The sequence below is a fragment of the Archocentrus centrarchus genome, chromosome 10 (genome assembly GCF_007364275.1).
Source record: "Archocentrus centrarchus isolate MPI-CPG fArcCen1 chromosome 10, fArcCen1, whole genome shotgun sequence".
NCBI classification, from domain to species: domain Eukaryota; kingdom Metazoa; phylum Chordata; class Actinopteri; order Cichliformes; family Cichlidae; genus Archocentrus; species Archocentrus centrarchus.
Genome location: NC_044355.1, coordinates 5919283 through 5945731, shown reverse-complemented (window position 1 = coordinate 5945731; position 26449 = coordinate 5919283). Strand labels below are relative to the sequence as shown.

The 26449-nt window shown below is 39.2% G+C and overlaps 1 protein-coding gene across 2 annotated transcripts in view; it reads right to left on the bottom strand.

The window, feature by feature from the left end:
* Positions 1 to 4131, bottom strand: part of LOC115786764 (leucine-rich repeat and immunoglobulin-like domain-containing nogo receptor-interacting protein 2) — a 254251-nt gene extending 250120 nt beyond the window's left edge. The window contains exon 1 of one of the 2 annotated variants that reach the window (XM_030739150.1): positions 3564 to 4131. The gene's annotated coding sequence lies outside the window, so the exon portion shown is untranslated. The remainder of the gene's footprint in view (positions 1 to 3563) is intronic. The other variant, XM_030739151.1, reaches the window with a different exon arrangement.
* Between the last annotated feature and the right edge of the window lie 22318 nt (positions 4132 to 26449).

Genomic DNA, 26449 nt, shown 5'->3' with positions numbered 1-26449 from the left:
TTACCGTGTTTTATTTCAGGTTATTTTACTGATGCACTGTGAAATTAAATGGGTCAAAACTAGTAAACAAACCAAAAAAGAAAAACAGCCACAAAGTGAAACACACAAAGTGTCCTCTTCTTGGCAAATACCTGTTCAATACACATGCCATCACTATTCATATTACTTTATTTTCTTCTCTTTGAGGCAAACACTATTAAAAGAGAATTATTTTCCCCTCCTTTGAGGGGACTATGATGAGTAGGCATTTTCCGTAAATGACCCAGCTGTTCGAGCATATTGTGTTTCACCTCATCAGGGATTCAAAGGGGCTCGCAGCAGATCAGCCACATCCGCTCATGCTTTGGTCTTGACCATACCTCTGTAAACGCTGGTCTCATAGCTGGTGGTGTATATGCTACAGATGTGTGGCTCATGATGGCCAACATGATTATGTTAATGTCTTTCTAAGTATAATTAACAATTAAACGCACATCAGCCTGTAATGTTAAAAAAAAAAAAAAAATGTGGGAAGGATGCATGTGCATGCTATAAATGAGAAAGGAAAAGGAAATCTACCATACAGTATTACCCAGACATTAGTGATAATGAACCTATGAATAAAACAGTTACCAAAAAAAAAAAAAAAAAGAAAGAAAATCCTCTTATTCACCCAGAGTTATTCTGGTATTTACAAAGTGCATAATCCCAGCTGTATCCAAAAGGTCATAGAAGAAAAACTTAAATCTGAAACCCAGCATTTCAGTCTGTGATCATTGATTTTTCTCCCATGTCCTTAATGGACAGGATAAAAATATGCTGCTTCTGGGTACAAGTCTTGTTTTTGATAACACTTGCTATGCATCTGTACTCTCACAATAGCAACTTTAAAAAAAACTTGTGTTTTGAAAAGATTGTTTTGAAAGAACTGCTACATATTGTACAACCTGCACTGCAACAGCTTTTAAAAACTTTTTTTCCCCATAACTTTTAATGCAAATCAAGTATTAAATATGCTTAATTTTTTGCCATTTTGGTGTGTGGGTCATTTTTTAAATACTGGAATAATAAAAGCATTTGCAAGTCTTGGTAAACCTGAGGGGAAGTTTGGACTCCTAACATTTTATCTTCTTGAAAATTTCTATTAAAGTTCATTTGGTCATCACTACAACAAGGACTGAAAAAGGTTATTCCACCTAAACTTTCTGCTGCCAACATGACAAGGGCATTTTTTTTTTTTTAAATGTTATCAATAAGAGATATTCATATAGTATTCATCTTAATGAACCTTAATTAGATAATGTAAAGTCTCACAGTACTATGCAGTAAAAAAAAAAAATTGAGATATTAAGCATGATTTGGCAATTTTATAATATGATATGACTGATAGTTTGCTGATACCAAATGAAAAAGGTGCACATGATTGCAAATGATTTATTATATTTGGAAGCAGGTGTGTCAGATTTCATCTGCCTACCAGCGTGTATGCATACTGATATAAGCTCTGCTTCTGTGAGTAATAAATCAAAACCCCAGCATTTCTGCCATTAACGTAGTTTCCTCCCAGTCTCTGTGCTGTCAACAACAGTGGATAATCGCAATGTAGAAGAGGGCTCTGTCCTTCTGCTCCATCCATCGTGTGATTCAGAGGATGCATAATATCACTGCAAATGGAGGGCCTTGTCTTTGACTCATTTGCTAGCATCAGCACAGAGGAAAGACAGACTCTCTACTAGCCCCTTAAACGCAGACTTTAAATTCACAAGCAGGCACCCTCACCTGAGCACACAGGCTCTATGCAGACAACGCACATACACCCTACTTGCTGTCGTCCAGAGATGTACTCAGCATACAGTGCCTGGACCAAATCATTTACCAATTGTAAAAGGTTGAAAGAGGCAGAAACAGCATTGCTAATTCACAGTTAAAGAAAATACAAAGATGAGCAAAGTTTGTGTTTGTGCGTTCCTTTAACCATGCTACTCCACATCAGAGGGAATGCGTCAGCCCTACTATGGTTAACACTCAATAAAACATCAAAAGGGATGAAGCTCAGAGCTCTGGACAAATACACACCCACACAGATACCAGATACACACAGAAACTCCTTTTATTTGTACACCCTCTCTTACACATGTATGTACACACTAGAATGCACATTTAACATACGCAGAGATATAGATGGCTGGATTAAATGAACAGAGCAGGCAGAACAGATAATAGGTTTGCATCTATTTCAATAGGAAGCAAACACACACCATACATAACGAATGCTAAATGTGATTTCAATAGAATGCTTTCAACAGAACACACAGCAGTTTCTTACAAGCACTCTATATACTGTATTCAGTAGAACAATTGGCGGTTTGAGCCAATATTGGCAGTCAATGGCAGATACACAGGCGCTGTCATCAACTTCCCATCAAGCTCCACTTCCCCCCAGTGGATGTTTTGAAAGAGGAGAAACACTTCTTGTGAAATTTTTATATCCAGAGGCAAAGGCGTTTAATGGTCACTGTTTTGCATATTATATGAGATGTCGCCATTATAATCATCTGACCAGGCCAAAAACTGGGCTTTGACAGCTTAGACAGGCTATTCATTATTCAATTATTTTAAATATTTCAGGGCACCGACAGGATGCTCAAGCAATAAATATTTCAACCATTGCCTTACAAAAGGAGATAGCTGTGCACTTGTCTGGTATTGATCAAGAGGGCAGCACATTCACTCAGAAAAAAAAAAAAAAAAAAAAAAATAGTATACATTTATCCCACTGTTAGTCTGTACACTGCCCACTAAACGATTCGAAATTCCCATCTGAGAAAAATAAAACAAAATAAACTTAGCACAAACAGAAAACCACTTTATCATCACTTCCACATTTGGAGAAAAAGGGAAGGAAAAAGCAAAGAGACACAAAGGTGCACTGTTGGAGCAGACTGCAAACAAAATAAATAAATAAAAAATACACAGAAGCTGAAGGTGAAAGTATGATGTAGGACATCTCAGATAGTGTAATACCGGACAGAATCGGTTCTCTGTGACCACAGATTAAAAAGAATAAGCAGCCTTATGAATAAAATACGGCTACTGTACAAAAGTAATTCCCTTCTCACAGATACTGCAAAGATGAGAACAAACAACCACTGCAATTATGCCCCTTCCACTTGCAGCCTCCCCTGGTGATAACCACTATATAGCAAGGAAGCAAAGCATGAATTGCTTTGCAGTCAGGCATCTTCCCTCTCAGCAAACACACATGCACAAGTATGCAGATACACATGCACACAGTCTTCACTGCAGAGGGGAGTAGTGTTTCATAGCCATCGCAAAAAAGCAATCTTGTTCTCTGTAAGCCATGCGACTTGTTATTGTACAGTTATACATTTTTTTCTAACTTTGCACTTTCTGTAAAAACTGGTTCGATACAGTGAAAGATAAGACTCACCTTTTTCATATTCCCTTCTCTTTCCCACGTCACTGCATCTTTCATGCTGAGCTTTTCAGCTCCTTAATCTGCCCCTTTCGCTAATACCGAAAGGGTGCTTTTAATATAAAAGAAGGCAAGGATGTTTCCTTACCTTGAAATACTATCCAGAATCCTATAGTCCACAAGCTGTCATGAGATAAGATTGGTTCTGCTCCACAACAAGGGCAAAAAATCCCACAAGTCTTTTAAAATCAGAAACCCTTTTCTCATAAGAACTTACTTTTTGTGAACAGGATGTCCTTCAGTGAATTTGTGCATAATCCATTACCCTTTAGTTCCTTGGTTCAGATTAATTTCTTTTGATATTCCACCTTGGTAGAGCTAAACAATGTTATGTATTCTACTGGAGAATGCGTATGTGAGAGACAAGAGAGAACGAGAGACTGTAGGATCTCTTCTGGTGCGCACTACCAGCTCCAATGCAAGTGAATCCAGCCGGTCCTCACAGCTCTCCCTCTGCCTTCAGGAATGAAATTCAGCATCCGCTGTTCATCCCCACAACAAGGGGAGGGTGTCCCCCCAGGATGGAAACTTTCACAGATCTCCACCAAAGCTATAAATGGTGATAGCACATGCCAGTGAGACTAGATTATGTGTTCTTTTCCTCGATATGCTCCCTCATCAATGGATTTTCTCGTCTTTTTCTTCTCCAATTTGCCTGTTCGGTAGCTCTCTCCTCTCTGAAATAGGCTCTCACAGAATAGATGCTGAGAAAGCAGCGGAATGAGGCGAGCTGCTTCTTCTCCTGCTGTCTCTCTCTCTCCCTCTCTCTCGCTTTCCCCCCTCCCTCATACATGCACCCTCCCTGCTTCTCACTGCACCTCCCCACCCTTTCGTTTTCTCTCTCCTCCTCTCCTTTCCTTTGTATACACACACACACACACACACACACACACACACACACACACATACACACACACACACCCGCGTGCACACACACTGCGATATGCACTTCTCTAGCTTTGGCTTTTGACAATTACCGCTGTGCCATTTCCAGCCATGTCAGACAGAAAGGTTCACCGCCCATACTCCTCAGAGTAACAAATAATGCCTGATAAATATGTAAAATTTAATAGATATGAAGAGAAGGAGCAGCAGCATGGAAAAGATCACTGAACCAAGAGGCAATCTAATCTCCTTTCTTCATCCTTGTAACCTGATTACTAAATATCCCTGGAGCTGACATTTTTTTAAACTTTTTTTTGTCATAACTTTTTTGTCTAATGAAGTCAGTTCAGTAGTTGATGCTGGCCAACTGTCAAGAGTGACTGAAGAGGAAGACGAAAATAGCAAGCAAGAGAGCAGCACGCTGCATAGAAAATAGGACCAAGCAGTAGCAGCTGTACAATTATATAATTAGCCACCTAAACAAATTGCCAGAAATTCTGCTGTCATTGTGTAAATAATTGACAAGCGGTATACAATAATAAATATTTTACTGAAAAAAAAAAAAAAGAACCAAAGTACAGTTCTGAAACATTTCTATAAATGCCTCCTACATAAACTGCTCTCACTTCCCCACATACAATTCATGGCATTATCAATTTGTCATATACAAAGAGCTGCTGCTTTCACATGCCTATTATGAACAACTAACATTGCAACATTGTCTTCCTAAGCCTGGACTTCACAGTCCAAGTGAGGTTGCTTGTTTTCCATGCTACCTCAGGTTAATCAATTAGGATCATTTAAGCGTGACAATTTAACCTTCAAGTCATATATAAATGTTGGTATTTATATGTGACTTGTATGACATGGTAGACATGTTGGTTCCATTTTAACTCGGCCTCTATAAGTGGATGGTGCCCTTGATTTTGTCAAGGCAAGGTCACATCTCATCAACAACCTGACACCAAAACTATGAGCAGTTGGTTTTGGCAGAGTCACTTGCTACTGAATTCCATCCATCACTCCAGTCTCCCTTGGGAGTCATGCCAACAAGGACATTTTTTTTAGTCCAGTTAAAGGAAAAAAAAATAAAAATCCCATGCCAGGGGTTTGTCGAGGAAGTCTATTATTTTCATTCGCTTTCTCTGCCTAATCTACAAAGGGCAATTCACAGATTATTTCAGTCAACATCAGTTGTCACAACTTCACATTCAACCTCTTTTAGTGGCAACTAGTGCTTATCCTGAATGAGAACTTTTTTAAAGTTGAACTGGGTTCACTCTGACAATTTTAACATTTATTTCTTTCGTTTTTATCATCTGGATTTTACACTGCATCAACCAGGCATGCCTTTATTTCTTTTCTTATAGGGCAACAAACACAATGCCCATTTGTCATCTAGTTCTCAGACACCTACATCACACACAGGTTCCTAAAAGGAACCGGCTCAGCCAGTGCATATGCATCTTTGACTGATGCTTTGACTTCCAGGGAGAAGCCTTACTGACAACCCTATTTCATGGAAATTTGTGAAACAGTTGTGTAATTGTTCATGTTGGTGCACACCTAATGAACCAAAAGGTTATTTGCACCAACATCCATCCATCCACTTTCTCAACCACTTATCCAATTAGAGTTGTGGCTGACACTTGGGCGAGAGGCAGGGAACACCCTGGACAAGGCTCCAGTCCATCATCAGGCTAACACAGAGAGACAAGCATTCATGATCACATCCACACCTCTGGCCAATTTAGAATCATCAATTAACCTAACATGCATATCTTTGGACTATGTGAGGAAGCTGGAGTACCCAGAGACACAGGGAGAATCTGTACACTCCACACAGAATGACCCAGACAATCAGGTTCAGACCCAGAACTTTCTTGTTGCTGAGTCTGTGTCATCTCAATGCTTTTTAAAATACAACCTTAAATTCCTAGCGCTGGGTCTCCCATAATACAGTATTATCACAATACATTTTCCATGATAATGTTATCATAATTGTGATTATGCTATATATTATATATTTTGAAAGCAAAATAATCTATGACTAATCAAAATATCTATTTAACTTACAAGTGAAATTACTCCTAAAAGGTGCATTTCCACTGCACTGCATTGCCAGTGTGTTTATTATAATCACTGGTCAATTTTGTTGCATCCATTTAATTAATCTGATCTGCTCTCCCAAACAATCAAAGTGTCTCCCCTGTGAATTTCTTCCTTTTCTCTGCAAGTTACTTTACATTCATGCAGTTTACCCTCATTCATTTAAGAGCGCCACCATGAGGAGTAGCAAAATAGTGACTCTGGCAAATCAAATTACCACAGGGGAACTGTTTATGGTGCCTGTTTTTATAAATATATTGTCACCTTATGAATATTTGGTCCCACCACTAATTGTGAGTGCTTCATGAGAAAATAAATTATTTTCATTTGTTACCCACTGGCAGTTGATTGAAATCACTGTGTCTCGGCACATCTAGCTTTCCATATCTAAAGTATGATATGATTTTGATAAACTGAAGTTGCTTCGCCCAGGCCATGCACTTCTAATCAAAAAGTTAGAAAATAAACACCTACATATTATCTTCTTGCTGCTTTTTAAGTGTGGGTGATGCTTTACCATGTCCAGATGGTATTGTGAGGCTGAAATTGTCAGTTACTCAACTTATAAATGTGATTAATGTTCTAAAACTGGAAGCAATGTTCAATATTAATCACAAGTGTTTACTGTGAAAACAAGTGTCTATACTAAAATTCCCATTTTCCTTCTTTCTCTCCATCTCTCTCCCTCTGTGTGGTACAGCTTGCAGATAAGCCTGGGTAAACCCTCTGGCTGAGTTACCAGCAAGGACCTTCTCGAATCTCATTATCGAGGTAGCACAGTTTCCAACCACCTGTCAATGGTCCAGATCCACGTTTCAAAAAGCCAGCAAATATAGCTCATTTGAATTTGCTCTGCAACAGAGACTTGGCTTTGTAAACTTCTCAAAAGGCTAATAAAGTTACATGACTGATGTATCCAGTTGTTTTTCCATTGTGCAATAAAAGGTGTCTTGACATGTAAAAAAAATAATAATAATAAAAAAACTAACAACGCAATAAAGCAAAAACAGCAGAACAATTGAGAGATGGCGTGGGGAACAAAGGTACTATATTATTTAATCACCACTGGGCAGCAATTAATGATCCTTCCGTAGGTTCACCAACAAAAACCTCATTAAGGCTTTTACTTCCTTTAGATAGAAGTTCGCTTAATTTTTTTTCTACACACAAAACAACTTAGACTCACCTACAGCTGTGTTTACAATCTGATCACCATCAACAAAGCTGGTTCCTCAGTCATGTGATCTGACCTTGCAATCTGATTGGTTTAGGGATGTAGCAGCTTTTGCTGGCAAGGGCAAGTGGCCTTTAGGCTTTTGACAACATCAATAATTCAGAGAGGCTATTTAGTAGGTTATGACGCAAAATGTTTTGATTGGTGTATAATACATGTAGAAAGGATTATCAAGTTGCAGAAAATGAATTCTTTGTGTGTTCATACCTTCATTTTTAATATATGCTGATTTTTATAAACTGTAGGAAAAATGAAAAAAAAAATAGTGTATAGTGTAATCAAAGTTCAAAGTGTCCCAGGAGATTATACAGGAAGGCAAAAAGTCAGACATTACTTTCAATATCTGTGCCAGGACTGGAGAAACGGAGCGAATAACTTTGTTTCCCGACAAAATGAGTCACTTTTTCTAGTTGGTGGCTCATATGAAACCAGCATAGCCAGAGAGGCGGATCCGACAGTCTTCATGGCGCTTCTGATCGATTTCGCGGTAAAACGATGCTGTAAAAGACTTGCTGGTAAATTAATTTGTTCCCATGTTATGAAGGGGGAACAGAATATTTTGGATGGCTGAAATATTTGCCCCCCCCCCCCCCGTGTAACTTTGCCAAGTAAAGAGCAAATGTTTTCATAATGAGGTTTTTGTTGTTGTCCTTGATAAGAGGAATAAACACTGTAAGACTTTTACCGATCAGAAGCGCCCTGAAGACTGTCGGATCCGCCTCTCTGGCTGCGCTGCCGACACAGGGCGAACAGATTTTCACAGGGGAACAGACCGCCATTTAAAAATAGATACGCAAATGGGTGCAGGGGCGCTCCAGCCGGTAATAAATGTAATAAAATTCTATAAGTTTCTATTGATGCATTGTCCAAAAATTTGATGACTTTACCACAGATTCTACACTAGTAATTTTATAATTTTCACACCACACATAGTTGATAATTGGTTGCAAATGTAATACTCACAAAAGCTCAATCGCCATTAGGTCACATAAGTGAAAGTTCAGTAAGTATGACCCAATAACACATCAGGTACATCTATTTGTACGATTAATCACTGCATGGGAATGGCCAGATTTTTCGAATTAACCTTTATCTTGCTGGCATTATGATTAAATGAACAACTGAGGGTAATACAAAAGATTAAAAAAAGTTACGAACCATGATGTAGGGTTCATCCTGTGAGCCCACTTGGCTAAAATTGAAACGCTCCTCTTCCACGTCGAAACTTCTGGCACTACCAGCACTTGAGCGTTCCTCTTGAGCGGCCTTATATTCTCGGGCTAATGTCGCGGTTCTCTAGCTCATCCTCAGTTAAATCAACGGAATTGCAAGATTTACTGTCATGCGAAGAATTGGCGATAGAAATCGCCAATATACGGTGACTTGCTGGATTATTAAACATTAGGTCTCACCCTGTTTGTACATGATTTAATGACTGATCAGCATGTTGGGTTTTTTCTGCCTGGTTACAGAAGGATGAATATGTTAGTTAGTTTACATGAATCAACACCCCAGAGTCGTACTGTTGGAATGCTCAAGAACAGGTTGAGGGAGCCTATCCCAAATAGACTCCAATTTGTGCATGTCCATGTCAATAGGGAGTCTTCTTCACACACTAGGGTATTATTGTAGGGTCTTTACCCACAATACAAAGAGCCTTGAACCGACTGTTGTGATTTGGCGCTATATAAATAAAATTGAATTGAATAGGTTTGACTATGGAGTTCCACGGGGTTCTGGGCTAGGACCAATTCTATTTACATTACACATGATTCCCTTATTATTATTAGAAGACATAGCTTACATTTTCATTGCTATACAAATGATACCCAGCTCTACCTGTCCATGAAGCCAGATGACACACACAAATAAAACTGCAGGAATATCTTAAGGACATAAAGGACTGGATGACCTCTAATTTCCTGCTTCTAAATTCAGTTAAAACTGAAGTTATTGCACTTGGCCCTGCAAATCAAACCAGTAACACTGTGAGGAATCTTGGAGTCATTTTTGACCAGGATATGTTTATCAATGCACATATTAAACAAATATTTAGGACTGCTTTCTTGATTTTTTTTTCTAAAATTAGAAACATTCTGTCTCAGAGTGACACTGAAAAGGTAATTCATGCATTTATTGCTTCTAGACTGGGCTACTGTAATTCATTACTATCACATCAAGAGCACTGACAGGGACTAGAAAGAGACAGCATATTTCTCCCATATTAGTCTCTCTTATTTGGCTACCTGTTAAATCCAGAATTGAATTCTAGCTCTTCTTTGAACCCTTGGTATTTCTTGAGCTTCTTGTGTTCTTTCTTCTTGATGTTGCCATCACTTGGTATTGCAACATCACTACAGCTTCCTTCCTCTGCTTGTCCACCACTGGTTGTTTAGCCATCACAAGTTTGTCCGTCTGTATCTGGAAGGATCTTAGCTCTGTTATTCTCGACCACCCTTGGGGGCATATCCCATTTTGACCTCTAGACTTCCAGGTCATACTCAGCACAGATGTTCCTGTATGCTATACCAGCTATTTGGTTATGGCATTCCATGTATGCCCTCCCTGCTAGCATCTTGCACCCTGCTCTTATGTGCTGGATTGTCTCAGGGGCATCTCTGTAGAGCCTGCACCTAGGGTCTTGCCTGGTGTGGAAGATCCCAGTCTTGAACTTGTGCTTAGAGCTTGTTCCTGTGTCCTTCCATGATGGTTTCTGTTCTTTCTCCTCTTCTTTCTTGGGTTTCTGCTGCCTGAGGTGTTCACTAAGCACACGTTCCGTTGTGGCAATCTTCCTGATGTATTCATGGATCTTTGCTGTTTCATCTAGGATAGTGGTTCTGACACTCACTAGTCCTCGGCCTCCTTCCTTCCGCTTAGCGTACAGTCTCAGGGTGCTGGATTTAGGGTGAAACTCTCCATGCATGGTAAGGACCGTTCTTGTCTTGATGTCAGTGGTTTCTATCTCCTCCTTTGACCAGCTTATTATCCTAGCAGGGTATCTGACAACTGGCAGGGTGTAGGTGTTGATTCCCCAGATCTTGTTCTTTCCATTTAGCTGACTCTTCAGGACTTGCCTTACTCTCTACAGGTATTTGGTGGTTGAAGCTTTCCTAGTAGCCTCTTCAAAGTTCCCATATATTCTCGATAGATAGATAGATAGATAGATAGATAGATAGATAGATAGATAGATAGATAGATAGATAGATAGATAGATAGATAGATAGATAGAATTGGCCCAGATTAAGGATACAGATGTGCTCTGCTGTTTTCTTTACTTTTTCATTATTTTCAAGATGTCTATCAGTTAGAAGTCTGCACATCCCCACATTTGGCTGTTTAAGGGTCAGCTTAAATATGGTTGGAATATTTCCTTCTAGCAGACCTATTATAAACCCTTTCGCCACATGTTGGCTAAATCTGTGCTCCATTTAATTCAGCTCAATACTCGCATCAACTGGCCAGTCCATCTTTAGTTCAAATTTTCAGCCCAGTCCCTCATGCAAAATATCTGTCTTAGAATGTTGAGGCAAGCAGGAGAGACTCATAGTCTGAGTATATCATTAGAATTCAGAGGGGGCACTGTGACTTTATCGGGTGAACTGAATTCCTGAGGCCCTTCCTTAATGCTGACGCTGCTTCAGCTACATTCATATCCTTGTTTTTAACTGGCACCCCAACATGTCCTGGTGTTTCTTGATAGGGTGATGTGTTTAACATTGATTGCTTTGATCTGCATGAGTCATTTGTAGCTCTTTCAGCCCACTATAACAAGCCTTACATTTAAAAAAAACAACAACAAAGAAACAAGGTTACCTGTCAATGGTACCTACTAACTGTGTATTTACCACTGTCACTTTCATCTGTAGTGTCTTCTCCTTTTAGCACCAAGACTTAAGAATTTTTTTTGCAGTCAGATTTGTGTTTGGTTGCCAAGCAGCCCAGCATTTTCCATTAGTCTCCAAGGTTCTTCATTAGTTAAATCTCTCTTTTTCTTCACCTGTTGGCTGATTTTTAGCTTACTGATTCTTCTCTAGTCAGTTCAGGCTTCTTCTTTTTTCACTTCAAATCAAAATTTTTAAAACACCTCTTAGGCATTCTCCTCTCAGCTGTGAAATCAATCGGTCCAGCCACGTGTGGAGTTTCTGGGCATTCTAGGCATCCTCAACAATTAAATGCAGCGCAACTTTCTTAGTGCCCCCCCCCCGCTTGGCCATCTGATTCTAATTCATGTCAGTCCTCAAGACATGCTCATTTTCTCCTAATTTTTCAATCTTGCTTCTCCAGTGTCACTTCTGCTATTTGGTTGCATTTAATAAAGGTTTTCCTCAGTATTTATTTGTCCTTGTTGCTCAATATTCTGAACGGTATGTCCCTTTTCTATATCATCATATTTCTTCTGTCTTCAGTTTCACGTGTATAGCAGCATCTTCAGGTTTTTGGGGGTACTATCAGTTCTGGCTGTGTTGGCTTGGAATTATATTTAGGCATATAATTATATGGAATTATATTCAGGTCAAAAGTCATGCGTGAGAAAAAACATAATCCTTGCAAATAATGTAATTCTGCGAGTGTCTGCTTTGTGTGTGCTGCTGCAGGTTCACGCTCTTGTGAGGAAACTATGCGTGCGGAGCTGGATTCTATGCCCCTGAAGAAACTGACTTTTGACCTTTTGGGCAGAGCCTATGGAGCCTAATGTGACTGGTTACCTTGATGGATAGTTCAGGTTACTGTTTTAGACCGAGTTACATCGTGGCAGCAACATAAGATTGCTCTCAATCCAGAGAATAAAGTTTCCAGAAAGTAGTTATTGCTTTCTGTCAAGTGACCTATGGCTTAATACCCTCTTTTTAAGGTGATTAAAAAAATGTGAAATGATTTTGAGTATGTATGTATTTGTATAAATATGTATCACAGTGTTAATGTGCTGGAAAATGGAATTTGACCCTGGAAAAGGTATATGAACCCTGGAATCGGCAGTCTGCGTATCCCCATATTTTGTGACATATATAGCAGCTATCTCCCCATTACAATGCAATATCTCTTTTGTTTTTCACACATTGTTAATTCAAGACCTACTTAAAAGGGGCTTTCAATTACAATTTGCTTTCTCTATCTACACTGTTCCATGGTGACATTTCAAAGGTTCATCACTAAATAAATAAATAGGTAGGTAGGTGCTGCTTCAGCAGCTTCACAAGCCTTCCACCTTCTCCCATCCTCATGGACTCCTGGTCGGCAGCAGCCTACTCTTTACACATCCGATTCAATTCCAGCATCATCCTGTATCCATGTGTTTACTCTCATAATCATGCTTCATCAATGCTCATAGGCTCTCATCTCTTTCTCTCCCTCCTGGTCTTCATCGTCCATCCAGCCTGATCGCAGGCTCTCTCCTTCTCTTGGCTTTGTTGGCCTTTCAGTCTGGTCGCAGGCTGTCTCTTTAACTCACTTTTGCGCCCTGTCTCAGCTGCTTATGTTGGTCTTCCAACCTGAACACAAGCGCTCTCTCTCCTGGCCTACACCAGCCTTTTAGCCTGATCGTAGGCTCTCACTCTCGCCTCTCTCCTGGAATTGGATAATCCTTCCAACCTGATTGCAGGCAGTCCCTCTATCCTCTTTCTCCTGGCCTTCACCAACCACTAAGCCCTATCGCTAGCTTTGCTTTCTCTTTGCTGGTCTCCAATAGCCTTTGAGCCTTAATCGCAGGTTCATTCTTTGTTCTTTCCTCTTGCTTCCTGGACCCTTCCCCAGCTACCCCTTGTTAACTTCATTAATTTCACTTAGTATACCTATTTATATTCTTGTGCCTTAGTCATGATTCAGCTAATAATCATGTGTTTTCATTCTATAGAGTCAAAATTCCCTGCCATGGTAAGACTGTTCTTACCCTTTTGGGGGTGTTTGGCTGCTAGTCTATTCTTTACATCACTACTTCTTTCCCATGTTGTCAAACTCAATTTCACCTTCTTTGAGCCAGTCAGCCTCCACTCTGTGGTTTAAATCTGTTCTCTTCCGTCATTTTCCCTTACAGGCTCTCATTTGTGCAACCCACCTCCTCCCCATCGCCACCTCTCCCAGGTTACTCAGAACTCCATCCAAGTCATCATCTTCATCTTCAACACCACTAGCGTCTAGACTCTGGGAGATCCTAACCTAAATCCTGTCACCACTGGGATTCTGTTTTGCTATGATGGGTCATCGGAGTCTAATCACCAAATAGATTAATTTCTCTAGCTCAATAAACTGTGTCTAATTCTTCCAAATGATCTCTCCAAATTGAAATTCCAAACTGAACTGCTGTTACTTAAAGAAAGCATATGACTTTAGACATAAAAAAATATGCCTAGAACTCTAAAAGACAGGAGCAAATATATATATATATATATATATATATATATATATATATATATATATATATATATATATATATATATATATATATGAATCCATGTAATTTGCTCAACTCTTGATTGTGTAGCAGGACTTCAGAGATGGACAAACAGGGATTTAATGAATTGTAGTAGGAGTCCTCCGGTATTTTAGGTTATTTTAGAGTTAGCCAATGAGCACCATCACTGGTCACTTTAACAGAGCCTGCAACAGCAGAGTCAGCAACATTACGTTCCTTGCTATAAAGGCAGGCATTGCTTTGATGATTGCTCCTTGGCAAGTAATGTTCATATTAATCCTAAAAACACACAAAGTTCCACATGTTTTGGCCTCCAGAAAAAAAGATATAATGATTCAACAACTCATGACTATGCAGTAAATGCCAATTTATTTATATTTTGCAGTGTAGACTATTACCATCTGCTGGATGTTTTCTTAAAAGGTATCCTGTGGAGTGTTCTATTTACATGCAGTGTTACTCACCAAAATGCACAACCAGAGGTCTAAAAATGTGATGAATGCACTTGCTTCTGCATAGAACTTCTTTTTTATTTTTAGTTTTTGTGTGTTTATGTTTGGACTGTGTAATTTTACCTATAGCTACACATTTACTAGGAGTCTTTTCCTGTCTGCCTAGACCCTTTTTAACAGCAGACATTTTGAGTTGTCACAGTAAGGAAAGCACAGGTGCATTAATAATAGCCTAGTTCCATTAAGTTTCTCAGTAAGTGTTTCCATTAAGTGTTTTCAGAAGCTATGACAGTCAGCTAGAATGCAAATTGCAGGACCTCCCCTACGTGCAATGCAGTCATCAATAATAAACTTGCATTTTTCATACATATCAGTATCCTCGCTCTCTACATTTCCTACTTTTCTTTTCTCTTTCAGTGCATACTGCAGCTGTCCTTACAAATTATGTACTATTGCACATGGAATGCATAGAAGTGGGACATGCTAAATTGCACCTTGAACTTGACCCTGTTGCTGTTTGTGTGGATGGCCGAGTGGCCATAAAGTATGCTGGTTTGTATACTTATCAATGTGACTGGAAACAGTAGGATATCCTAATATCTTTGTCAGATTGTATTTGATATATGGGGCCACAAAATCTTTTTCTGGCATTGTGACTAGAACGAGAGCTTTGTGTAACAGAATTAATTTATATTGATCCACTGTCAAAAGGGTCATGTGTTTCTTGGCACATAGCCACTACCTGTTGATTGGGAAATATTTTGACATCATTGTCAGTATTATGTATCGCTCAGCTACATTTTCATGCTAGCATTGTATTCTCATGAAATGGCAAATTGAAAAAATTGAAAAAATATTGTCGTTAACTGACATAAAAAAAAAACTAAAATTCAAAGGAAAAAACGATAACTAACTAAAACTGTATTGTGAGTTTAAAAAACTAACTAAAATTATAGATAAAATGACCTTCCTTTTCTTGTTTGTCATTTTATTTAAAAGCCTTGTAGACTGATCATTTTCCGCTCTCCAAGTTTAAGCTGGGAGCGCCATCGGGCAGCTGTGTGCATGCTCACCGCGCTAGTCCAAAAAGTAATGGCAGCGGTCTGCAGAGAAAGCAGCAGAGGCCCATATGGAGTTTCTTTGAGTCCGATAATACAGATAGAAGAGTGTCTTGTTGTGAATGATGAAAAATGTATGGAACACGTCTCAGTGAGGAAAAAACACCAACATCAAAGTCCACCTGAGAAGCGCAGACAAGGCAGCTACGGAAACGGCTCTGAACCGACGGAATCTGACGTTCAGCTCTGGAGAAATGAGACTACTCCTCACTGCCACGCAGCCGCAACGTTGTGATGAACCTTTTCCGCCCTTGTGCGTTTCCGGCCACTTTATCAGTGAGAGAATAACAATCAAGAACAATCAATACAAGGACTCACAAATGTCAGCAAATTCCTGGAGGGAGACTGCTAAAACTGTCGGAATGAAGAAAGTGAAAAACAGAGACAAATATGTTTGCAGCCAAAAAAAACTGAGCACAAAGAGCGAGGACCAAAAGAAGTCCCAGCCAGTGTTGTGCCAAAAAGTGATCATCTGCCATAAAGTGAATTGTGATGTTTCAATTTGCTTTTATGTATATTATCTTTGCTTATATTGGTGAATAGAGTGTAGTCAATAGGATTTATGAAGGGCTTATACATAAAATGAAGAAATCACCTGTTTTTCAAGTATGTTTAAGACTCTGCATTATTGCACCGACATTATAATACATAAGCTTGGGAATGCCTTGGGGTCCCTCCAGATGAGCTGGTGGAGGTGGCTGGGGAGGGGGAAGCCTGGGCTTCTCTGCTTAGGCTTTTGCCCCCGTGACCCAACCCCAGATAAGCGGAAGACAATAGATGGATAGATTATAATAAATCGGGTCCTCTTTGGTCACTTAAAATAAATTAAATTAAATTAAAATTAAATTAAAATAATTTTTTTTGTGATTTCTGCTGTCCTCTTGGCCAGATTTCTCTTAATTTTTTTTTTTTTTTTTTTAAGATCAATCACAAATTTTACCCTGATAAATAAAAAATATATAAAAGTCACTGCCAAAAACTGATTGCAGCTTCTAACTTGTAACAGAAATTTTGTTTCTCACTCAAAATGACCTGATATCATTCACGAGAGATATGTTTGACATATTTTCCACAGATTGTAGATCAGGAAGTCATTTACAACAATTTAAATACAGCCAATCATTTTCTGGCAAATGCCGGAAATCAGTTTTTGGCAGACGATCACTTTTTGGCACAACACTGGCACCGCATATAAAACACCAGCACACAACCGTAAGGTAATGAACACACATAATCCAGCTACACAAGCAGAAATGCGATGTGAGGTCGGCCACATATTGAGCATCTAACCAAGCTAGCTCCAAAACAGAAGCTGTTGTTAATCTACCGCAGTGACGCTGAACTTTATTGGGAGTTTATTGTAGAATTTATTGCGTTTGGGAGTTCATGTTTTTCTTTGGTTCTCCCTGTTGATGTTCATGTGTGTCCTTAATATTATACACAATTAGCATGTAGTGCTGCTGTCTTGTGAACAGTACTCCTTCAAAGGGTGTCTTTTGTTGAGTTTTTATTACACAAGAGTTACTGTTGTACCTTGAATCTTGCACCTGACAAAGTATGAAAAACTAAAACTAATACTGAAACTAACGAAACTAAACTAAAACTAAGCAATAAAATAAAAATAAAAACGAGCAAAACCACTCTGAAAACTAATTAAAACTAACTGAATTAAAGAAAAAAAAGTAAAAACTAATTAAAACTAAATGATAATGTTAAATCCAAAACTATTATAACCCTGACACAGAATGAAAGACAAAATAAAACAAAGAAAGTATCCACCAATTTGTCAAAATTATGTGCAACATTTAGAAAAAAATTCTGCAAAGTGAGAAAACATCCAAAGACAGCAAGAAGCTACAAATACAGTCTGCTGACAGAATGCATGAAGTCACATTCACAAATCAAGCTACATGTTTACAGGTTGTTTACAACTCCTCCTTCTGTGTGTGTGTGTGTGTGTGTGTGTGTGTGCGTGCGTGCGTGTGTGTGTGCAGTCAATACAGTACCAGTCAAAAGTGTGTCCAAACTCTTGACTGCTACTGTACACACACACACACACACACACACACAGTCAACAACAGTTTCTCCATCTCAGTCCTATCTCAGCACAGTCATTCTCAACCACCTTTAGGGGCGTATCCCATTTTGACACAGGACTTCCAGGCCATACTTGACACAGATGTTCCTGGATACTATGTCAGCCACTTGGTTATGGCATTCCAATGTATGCCCTGCCTACTAGCATCTTGCACCATGCTGTTATATGCTGGTCATGTACTTTATGGGTCTGCTGGCTCTGAGTGTGTAGCATTTAGAATCATTAAAGACTAGGTTTCCCCACACAAAATGTTGTCTAGTACTTTAGGCCTTGAGGAAAATGAAATGGCTTGTCTCCACCCCATTGATCAACAGTAGAATTGAAAGTCTGCCATGTTAAGGGAGCCCTAATTGGAGGGGGAGCATACATCATTAAGCCTCATTAGAATGAAGATCAGAAAGACAATCAACACATTCCTGTGATGCAGACATTTTATCTGCCCAAAATATGATAATAAATTCCCACTCTAATTCATTCTGAGGTAGAAGTCTTCATGTTGTTGCAACTTTATTTTGACCTCCAAGGCAGAATTTCTCCTCGCATTCGGGCTGTCCTCACCCACACTGATAAATTTACTTTAAAAGATCTATCCATTTTCCTCCACTTATACAAATCAATTTAGAGTTTCCTATTAACTTTACATAAGTATCTTTGGACTGTAGGAGGAAACTGAAGTATCCAGAGAGAGCTCGCACAAGCACAAGGAGAATATGCAAGCTTCACACAGAAGGTCCCCAGCCAACCAGTGGATTCAAACCCAGGCCCTTCTTGGTGTGAGTGCTAACCTCTATACCACCATACTACCCTACTTTAAAACACTTTATGTTGAACATTTTATCAGAAAATATGCTTGCATAACCATTTTTTAACCTTCCTTTTGGTTTGTCATAATCACAACTGTTTCAGCTTATCTGAAGTGTCTCACTGATTTGATTTAGTGTGATCTCCAGTTGGCGCTTTGGAGACATTGTTAAATAAAGCTGATTAATATGGCTTCATATTTTTATTAGGAAGGTAGATTAAGTAGAAAGAGCATGTATACCCGGTGTCCAGTCCTCCAAAGATTTTAGAAATTTATGTAATTCAAGAGGCATATTCATCAGAGTGGCCTCAGCTCTGATGTTAGATTATGCAATCATGTTGATTTTAGTTTTAGAGTGAAACCTTCTGCCTGCAATGACCAAACATTTAACAGCCCCTCTGCACACAGACTGATATACTCTGTAACAAGACTAATGTGAATAATAATTATGTCATTTGATCATTCATTAGAAGTCTGACCTTAATCACATAGAGCAATTAGTTGCCTGCGATTCTGCCTAATTTATAATCAACTCATTTAGGTTGGCAGCATGGTGTGATATGGTTATGGAGAAGCATTATGTTTCATAATTTAAATAAGAAAATGCTTTTTGATATCATGGTTTGGTGTATATATACAATCTACTTTGTAAGAGCTGCTGCAACATTAAGTTCTGTTGTCTTTGAATAACAAGATTTGTTCACACCAAAGATTAAATATTATGTCCAAAGAAATGTTACTCTAGTAAAGTTTAGTTTAAAGTTTTTGAATACAGGAAAAGGCAACAAAAGTTGTGTAATGCTGCAAAAAAAAAAAAAAACTCCTGGAAGTAGCTTAATTAGTGACATAAAAACTGCTATCCAGAGAAGTTGAGTTTTTTTTTTATAGTTAACCAATGAAAGAATTAATGTTTCTTGAACTCATTTTTTAAAAATCAAATCAAATCAGTAGTCCATGTACTGTGTGTATGTAGACCAAAAAGTCTGAACTGATGTGCCATAAGTAGAAAATCTTCCAGCAGCATCTGTTGTGTTGTATTTTTTTGCTATATATTCACACTGTGGTTAACACATTTGCCTGAGATGGAAAAGATCCTCAGCTTGAGACAAGGAGGAGACACAAAAAAACCCAGCCTCAGGGGGTCACAAGCTAGTGTACTCCTAAAATGGGGGGTTGCATCAGGAAAGGCATCCGGTGTAAAATCTGTGCCAAATCAAATATGGGGATCCATCCACTGTGGCAACCCCTCAGGAAATAATGGAGCAGCTGAAAATACCTTTAGTCAGCATCTCAACGCTCAATTTAAAAACAAAATGAGTAGTAGTTCTACCTTGACTTACCAACACATTCACTGCACAGTCAAATATCACAATGGTTGTATGCTCAGTTGTGCTGGCTGCAAGCTACAGTTGGGTTGAAGGATATATGTTTATAAAATTGTAAGGGGCATGTAGTTGTTTGGAGCAACTTTTTCAACACAAATGTCTGAACTCGTGGATTAATATGTATGCTGTGTTCTGTTTGTTCACTATTCTGTGAATGTTGTGCACAAATTTCATGTGAAAACATTTCGGGGATGTACAAAATAGATAAATCCAATAATGACTGGTGTTGCAGAGACCACAGATACCTTACTTCCAAATGCTATATGAATGCAAAAATGGAGGAAAGTGGAAAAACATCAAAACAATGATACATTTCTTTAAGCAAAAAGATAGCAGGTGTTTTCACTGATGCTTGCTTCTTACCATTTTTCTGTGATAGGTTTGACAAAGACTTTGAATGATAAATGACCTTCCTTTTCGTGTGTGTGTGTGTGTGTGTGTGTGTCTTGCTGTATTTGACTGGACACATTTTAGTTTAAAGTCATGTTTAGTGAAAGGATTTTTACATTGAAAGTACACTTTTGTTAGTACTCACAACTTTGTGTGACTCGTTTAGGGTTTAAGTTAACCTTTAGTTGTGAAGATTAAAGGTGGGACAAACAATAAAATAATCCGTTATGACAATAACAATGCTCATGGTCAAAGAAAGACCAGTGTTAGAGAAGACTGCGGTTTAATTAATGAAAAGAGAGAAAGGCAGACAACCTAAGTACACAGCTTATTGGAAGGAGCATTTCTAATAAGATTGTTCTTATTTTCTTCTTTTGGGCAAACCTGTTTTTTTTTATAAGTGTGTGTTTTAAAGATGCTATAATTTTTTTTCTTGATTTATGGTCATTAATTAATTATTAAGTTATATAAAACCAGTTTTATGCATAAAACAAATCTATCAAACATATATTCTCCTTTTCGCTCAGTATGATTTGTGTAGGTGGAACAAATGAGCACAACATGAACATTAATTGACCTTAGTAAAATGTATCCCCTGATTAGTATGATTCATCTTCTACAAAAACATTACCTGATAACACATCTAAAGTAACATTAAATAAAGTTAAAATCATAAAGAACAGCAGTTCTATTCTGTTTCCATCCGGTAGGCAGGTCAAGAAGTTAGATGTGTAGGCAGCAAAAAATTAATACAAGGTATATATCAGTGAGTCAGATAGTATGTCCCCTTAGACAAGAGTTTATTCTGTGATTTAAGAACAAAAATAGTCAATCAAATACCAGCCAGTGACAGAATTAATCAAGATTTTTTTAAAGTCAACTTTAAAGTTGACTTTATGAAGTTACATTTACTAAGAACCAATGTTAATGTTAATGTTAAGAAATGTGTATCTGTATTGATATGTATCGATCTACAGGGGTTGGACAATGAAACTGAAACACCTGTCATTTTAGTGTGGGAGGTTTCATGGATAAATTGGACCAGCCTGGTGGCCAATCTTCATTAATTGCACATTGCACCAGTAAGAGCACAGTGTGAAGGTTCAATTAGCAGAGTAAGAGCACAGTTTTGCTCAAAATATTGCAATGCACACAACATTATGGGTGACATACCAGAGTTCAAAAGAGGACAGATTGTTGGTGCACGTCTTGCTGGCGCATCTGTGACCAAGACAGCAAGTCAAGTGGCTCTTGATGTATCAAGAGCCACGGTATCCAGGGTAATGTCAGCATACCACCAAGAAGGACGAACCACATCCAACAGGATTAACTGTGGACGCAAGAGGAAGCTGTCTGAAAAGGATGTTCAGGTGCTAACCCGGATTGTATCCAAAAAACATAAACAAAACCACGGCTGACCAAATCACGGCAGAATTAAATGTGCACCTCAACTCTCCTGTTTCCACCAAAACTGTCCGTCGGGAGCTCCACAGGGTCAATATACACGGCCGGGCTGCTATAGCCGAAACTTTGGTCACTCGTGCCAATGCCAAATGTCGGTTTCAATGGAGCAAGGAGTGCAAATCTTGGGCTGTGGACAATGTGAAACATGTATTGTTCTCTGATGAGTCCACCTTTACTGTTTTCCCCACATCCGGGAGAGTTACGGTGTGGAGAAGCCCCAAAGAAGCGTACCACCCAGACTGTTACATGCCCAGAGTGAAGCGTGGGGGTGGATCAGTGATGGTTTGGGCTGCCATATCATGGCATTCCCTTGGCCCAATACTACCGAACCATTCTGGAGGACCATGTGCATCCAATGGTTCAAACATTGTATCCTGAAGGCGGTGCCGTGTATCAGGATGATAATGCACCAATACACACAGCAAGACTGGTGAAAGATTGCTTTGATGAACATGAAAGTGAAGTTGAACATCTCCCATGGCCTGCACAGTCACCAGATCTAAATATTATTGAGCCACTTTGGGGTGTTTTGGAGGAGCGAGTCAGGAAATGTTTTCCTCCACCAGCATCACGTCGTGACCTGCCCACTATCCTGCAAGAAGAATGGCTTAAAATCCCTCTGACCACTGTGCAGGACTTGTATATGTCATTCCCAAGACGAACTGACGCTGTATTGGCCGCAAAAGGAGGCCCTACACCATACTAATAAATTATTGTGGTCTAAAACCGGGTGTTTCAGTTTCATTGTCCAACCCCTGTATTTATCTTTAGATTTTTGGCCTAATCTGCATCTTTATTTTTTTTTTTTTTTTTTTGTATTGTGAAGCACTGATCTCTGAGCATAGAGAGGGAACATTTACAAATCATTAGTAGATGCAGCACCTTAAAGAAGTAAATACAGAAAATACACATGAACACAGAAATGTAGTGTAACAGGCATCACTACTGCAGCAGATTTTCTTGAGCATTGTTTTAACATTCACTGATGCCTTCTGAAATAGTTTTTTTTAAGTCTACACCCTCTGCAGCATGTTTTTGGATTTGGTTGTGAAATAGTACCTGCACATGTTATACATTGCTGTAATTAGTAAAGCAGTATAAAACAACTGTTTCATCATTCTGACTCACTGTAGCTAAAATACAGTAAATGCCCTTGGACATCATTTATACTTTCTACTGAACACTCCAAGAGTTTAGTATTTAAAAATCATCCTGCTTACACTGACTTGGCATGCAGTCAACATGACGCCCTCGTGACCCCGGTATGAACCGACTGGCACTGGCTGGAGCCCACCCCACTGCCTGACCTACTGTATAATGATCTATAATTATCTCTCAAACCTTGAAAGAGGTTGTTCTACTCTCTTGTGTATAAGATCCTGCCTGAAGTGCTGTGTTAGGCTGTCAACAATTGCTGAATAAGTATATGCTAAACCTCTGGGTGCTTTGATGTCATAAGTATGTTTCTTTAATCAGGACTTATCCAATAAGATAATAGCCTCATAGATAATAAAACAAATATAATGTGGTGGCCATTAAGGATTAAACATTTAAAATTACAAGTGAATGGACAAGTAAGCCCTGAAGACTGTTCTGTCCTTCACAAGTGCCTGCTGTCTGCTCACAGGCACACATTAATAGTGCAATAATCCTCTTTGACTTTTTTGGCATGTAATACATACAGTGTATTAGGAGTATGCATAAATTCACCTCAGAATTGTGGTAGCAAAGTTCCTTTATGGGCCGAATTAAGACTATTATCTACTTTCAATCCTGCATTGGGTTTATTAGCGATTGCATGACTCAGGGTTAATACCATTTTCTGCAGAATATTGATACAAAGAGGGTGTGTTATGGTTATAATTTCATCTTCACCTTATAAGATTTTCCACTGTGCACCAATTTGCAATAGTGTTGGTAAAGCAGAATATTTACATTGACCGCCAAATCTTTATAACGTCCTCTCAGCCACATGTTGGTAAGTAATTCTAAATGCATTCCTGTACTTCATCATTTAAAAAAACACAAACCTGGTAAGCTGTTTATTGCCCTGCATCAGCTGAGATAGGCTCTGGCACTCCCACGACCCTGAAAGCAGACAAGCGGTTAAGAAAATAAATGAAACACGAAGCTGATAATTAAGTTTAGTTTGTTTTTATTTATCACTGATTAATAGACTTGTTTAATATCGATGCTCATTTAGTATTGTTTTATAAGTAGGCATTAAGACACATACCTAACCTATCCATCAGGATGTACAACCAAAAAGGTTATTTTCCTGACTGGATCTAAGAAATGTAGATGTGTTAATTCAGAATTAGCAGTTATTGGTTTATTTTTGCTTCTCAGCTGTTCCTGCCTTTAAATCTGAAGCTTTCTCTTCAGCAGTTTTTCTTTATAAAAAAAGAAAAGAGGAAATGTCATCCCACCTAGGTTATTTTAAGTTTTTGTTTCTACATTATGAATATCTTTTCTTAAACATATCGGCTAAAATTACAGCAAATTTACAGCAGCAATCCACCTCATGGTGGAGGGGTTTAAGTACCTGAGTGATCCTAGGACCTATGTTGTCTGGGACAGTTCACACTTAGCAAGTTCTCCCCGTGGCAAATTGGTACTGGGTGAGGAGCCAGACTGAGAGTGGTTCAGAACCAAAAACACCAAGTGATGCTATCCAGGACAGAGTTATAGGTGTCCCATTATGGAACCTGGGCCAGGGGTAGGGGCTTGAAGGTGAGTGCCTGGTGGCTGGACCTTAGCCCGTGGGGCTAGGCCATATGGGTTCAGTCTGAGGACCTGGCAGTCTGATGCCTTTATACCAAAATTGTCACATCTCTGGTGGGCAAGGAGAAAGATACCGGCTAGATATTGTTGGGCTCATGTTAATACACACTTTAGGTTCTGGAGCCAGTCTACCAGAGAGGGGCTGGACTCTCTAGAGTTGTCCTTGGTGAGAGGCAGGGGGCAGGGGTGGGTATACTTGTATGCACCTGGATTGCTGCCTGGCTTTTCCGCAGTAGATGAAAAGGGTTGTTTCCCAGCAACTTTGTGTTGGGGACAACATCCAAATTCTTGAAGTCTCTGGTGGGGTGCTGTAAGGTCCCCCACCTGGGGACTCTAAGAAACTGTCCTACTCAGGGACTTCAATGCTCATGTGGGCAATGACAATGAGACCTGGAGGTGTGTGATTGGGACTAATGGCCTGCCTGGTGGTGGTGGAGAATCTGAGCAGTGTTCTTTTTTTTTTTTTTGGACTTCTGTGCAAATTACAGTTTGTTCATAATGAATACAGTGTTTGAGCATAAGGGTATTCACAAGTGCACTTAGCACCAGGACACCTTAGGCTGCAGGTTGATCTATTTTGTAATCATATCATTGTATCATTAGCAAATTGTATTAGATTTGCTGCCATATGTCATGAATACAAGCTGAGAAATCAGCTGATCACCACCCAGTGGTCATTTGGATCAGGCAGTGGAGGAGGATGCTGGAGAGGCTTCCCATGCCCAAACGTATAGTGAGGATATACTGGGACCATCCCTCACAAGTGAGGGGAGAAGGAAGAGTGAGACTGACAGATGGATTAGTTCAGCTTTGACTGCTGCACTGGTCTGTTGTAGTGAAGAGAACTGAATGTGAAAGCAAAGCTGTTGATTTATCAGTTGAGCTATATTCCAACCCTCATTTATGTTCACAAGCTCTGCATAGTGACTGAAAGAACAACATGACATGACCTTTCTCTGTTGAGTGTCTGGGTTCAATCTTAGAGATTGGGAAATGAGCTAGGTCATTTGGGAGTACAGCTACTTGTCCACATGGGCAGCCAATTAAGGTAGCTTGGACATCTTTCCAGGATTCCTGCTGGGTGCCTTTTAAGTGAAGTGTTTTGGTCAGAAGGAGGCCCCATGGCAGATCCAGAACAACCTGGAGAGATCGTGTCTCTTGGCCGGCTTGGGAACACCATGATGTCTCCTTGGGATAGCTGAAGGAGGTAGCCAAGGAGAGGGAAGTCTGGGCATTTCTGCTTAAGGTGCTTTTCCTGCAGTCTAGACCTGGATAAGCAGCAGAAAATGGATGGATGGAAAGAAACAATTATAATTACAAAATGTTGGGGACAGGCATAACAAGATCAGAATGCGATCATGGTCAAATAGTCAAAATGTCAACACTCAATATAGATGTGGGACAAGATGCAAAGTGTTAATGGCCTGACCTATTCACTTTGACTTTTCTATGCACTGTACAAAGAATTCTTACTACAGTGACACCGACTGCAGCTGACAAACATAATAATGATGAATAACTGTCCATGAAGATAATTCTTGAGACAGTGTCTATGCATGAGCACTAGCTGTAAAGGAAAACAAGCTCATTTCAGCATTAATCTATACAAACAGTACAATAAGTAGGCAAGTGTTGCACAGGTGTACAAGTGATGCTAATTAAATACTCATTCACCGATGTAGCATCAAAGGTTGCTAATATTAATTCAGAGTAATTAAATATGATGCGCACTCTAATATCAAACTGTAGTGATCCTCATTTTAATTTTAATAAGACATGGGGGTTTGAAAATAAGCAAAGTTTACTGGTGAAACAAGGAACGTGCTCACCCCCATACCACCACC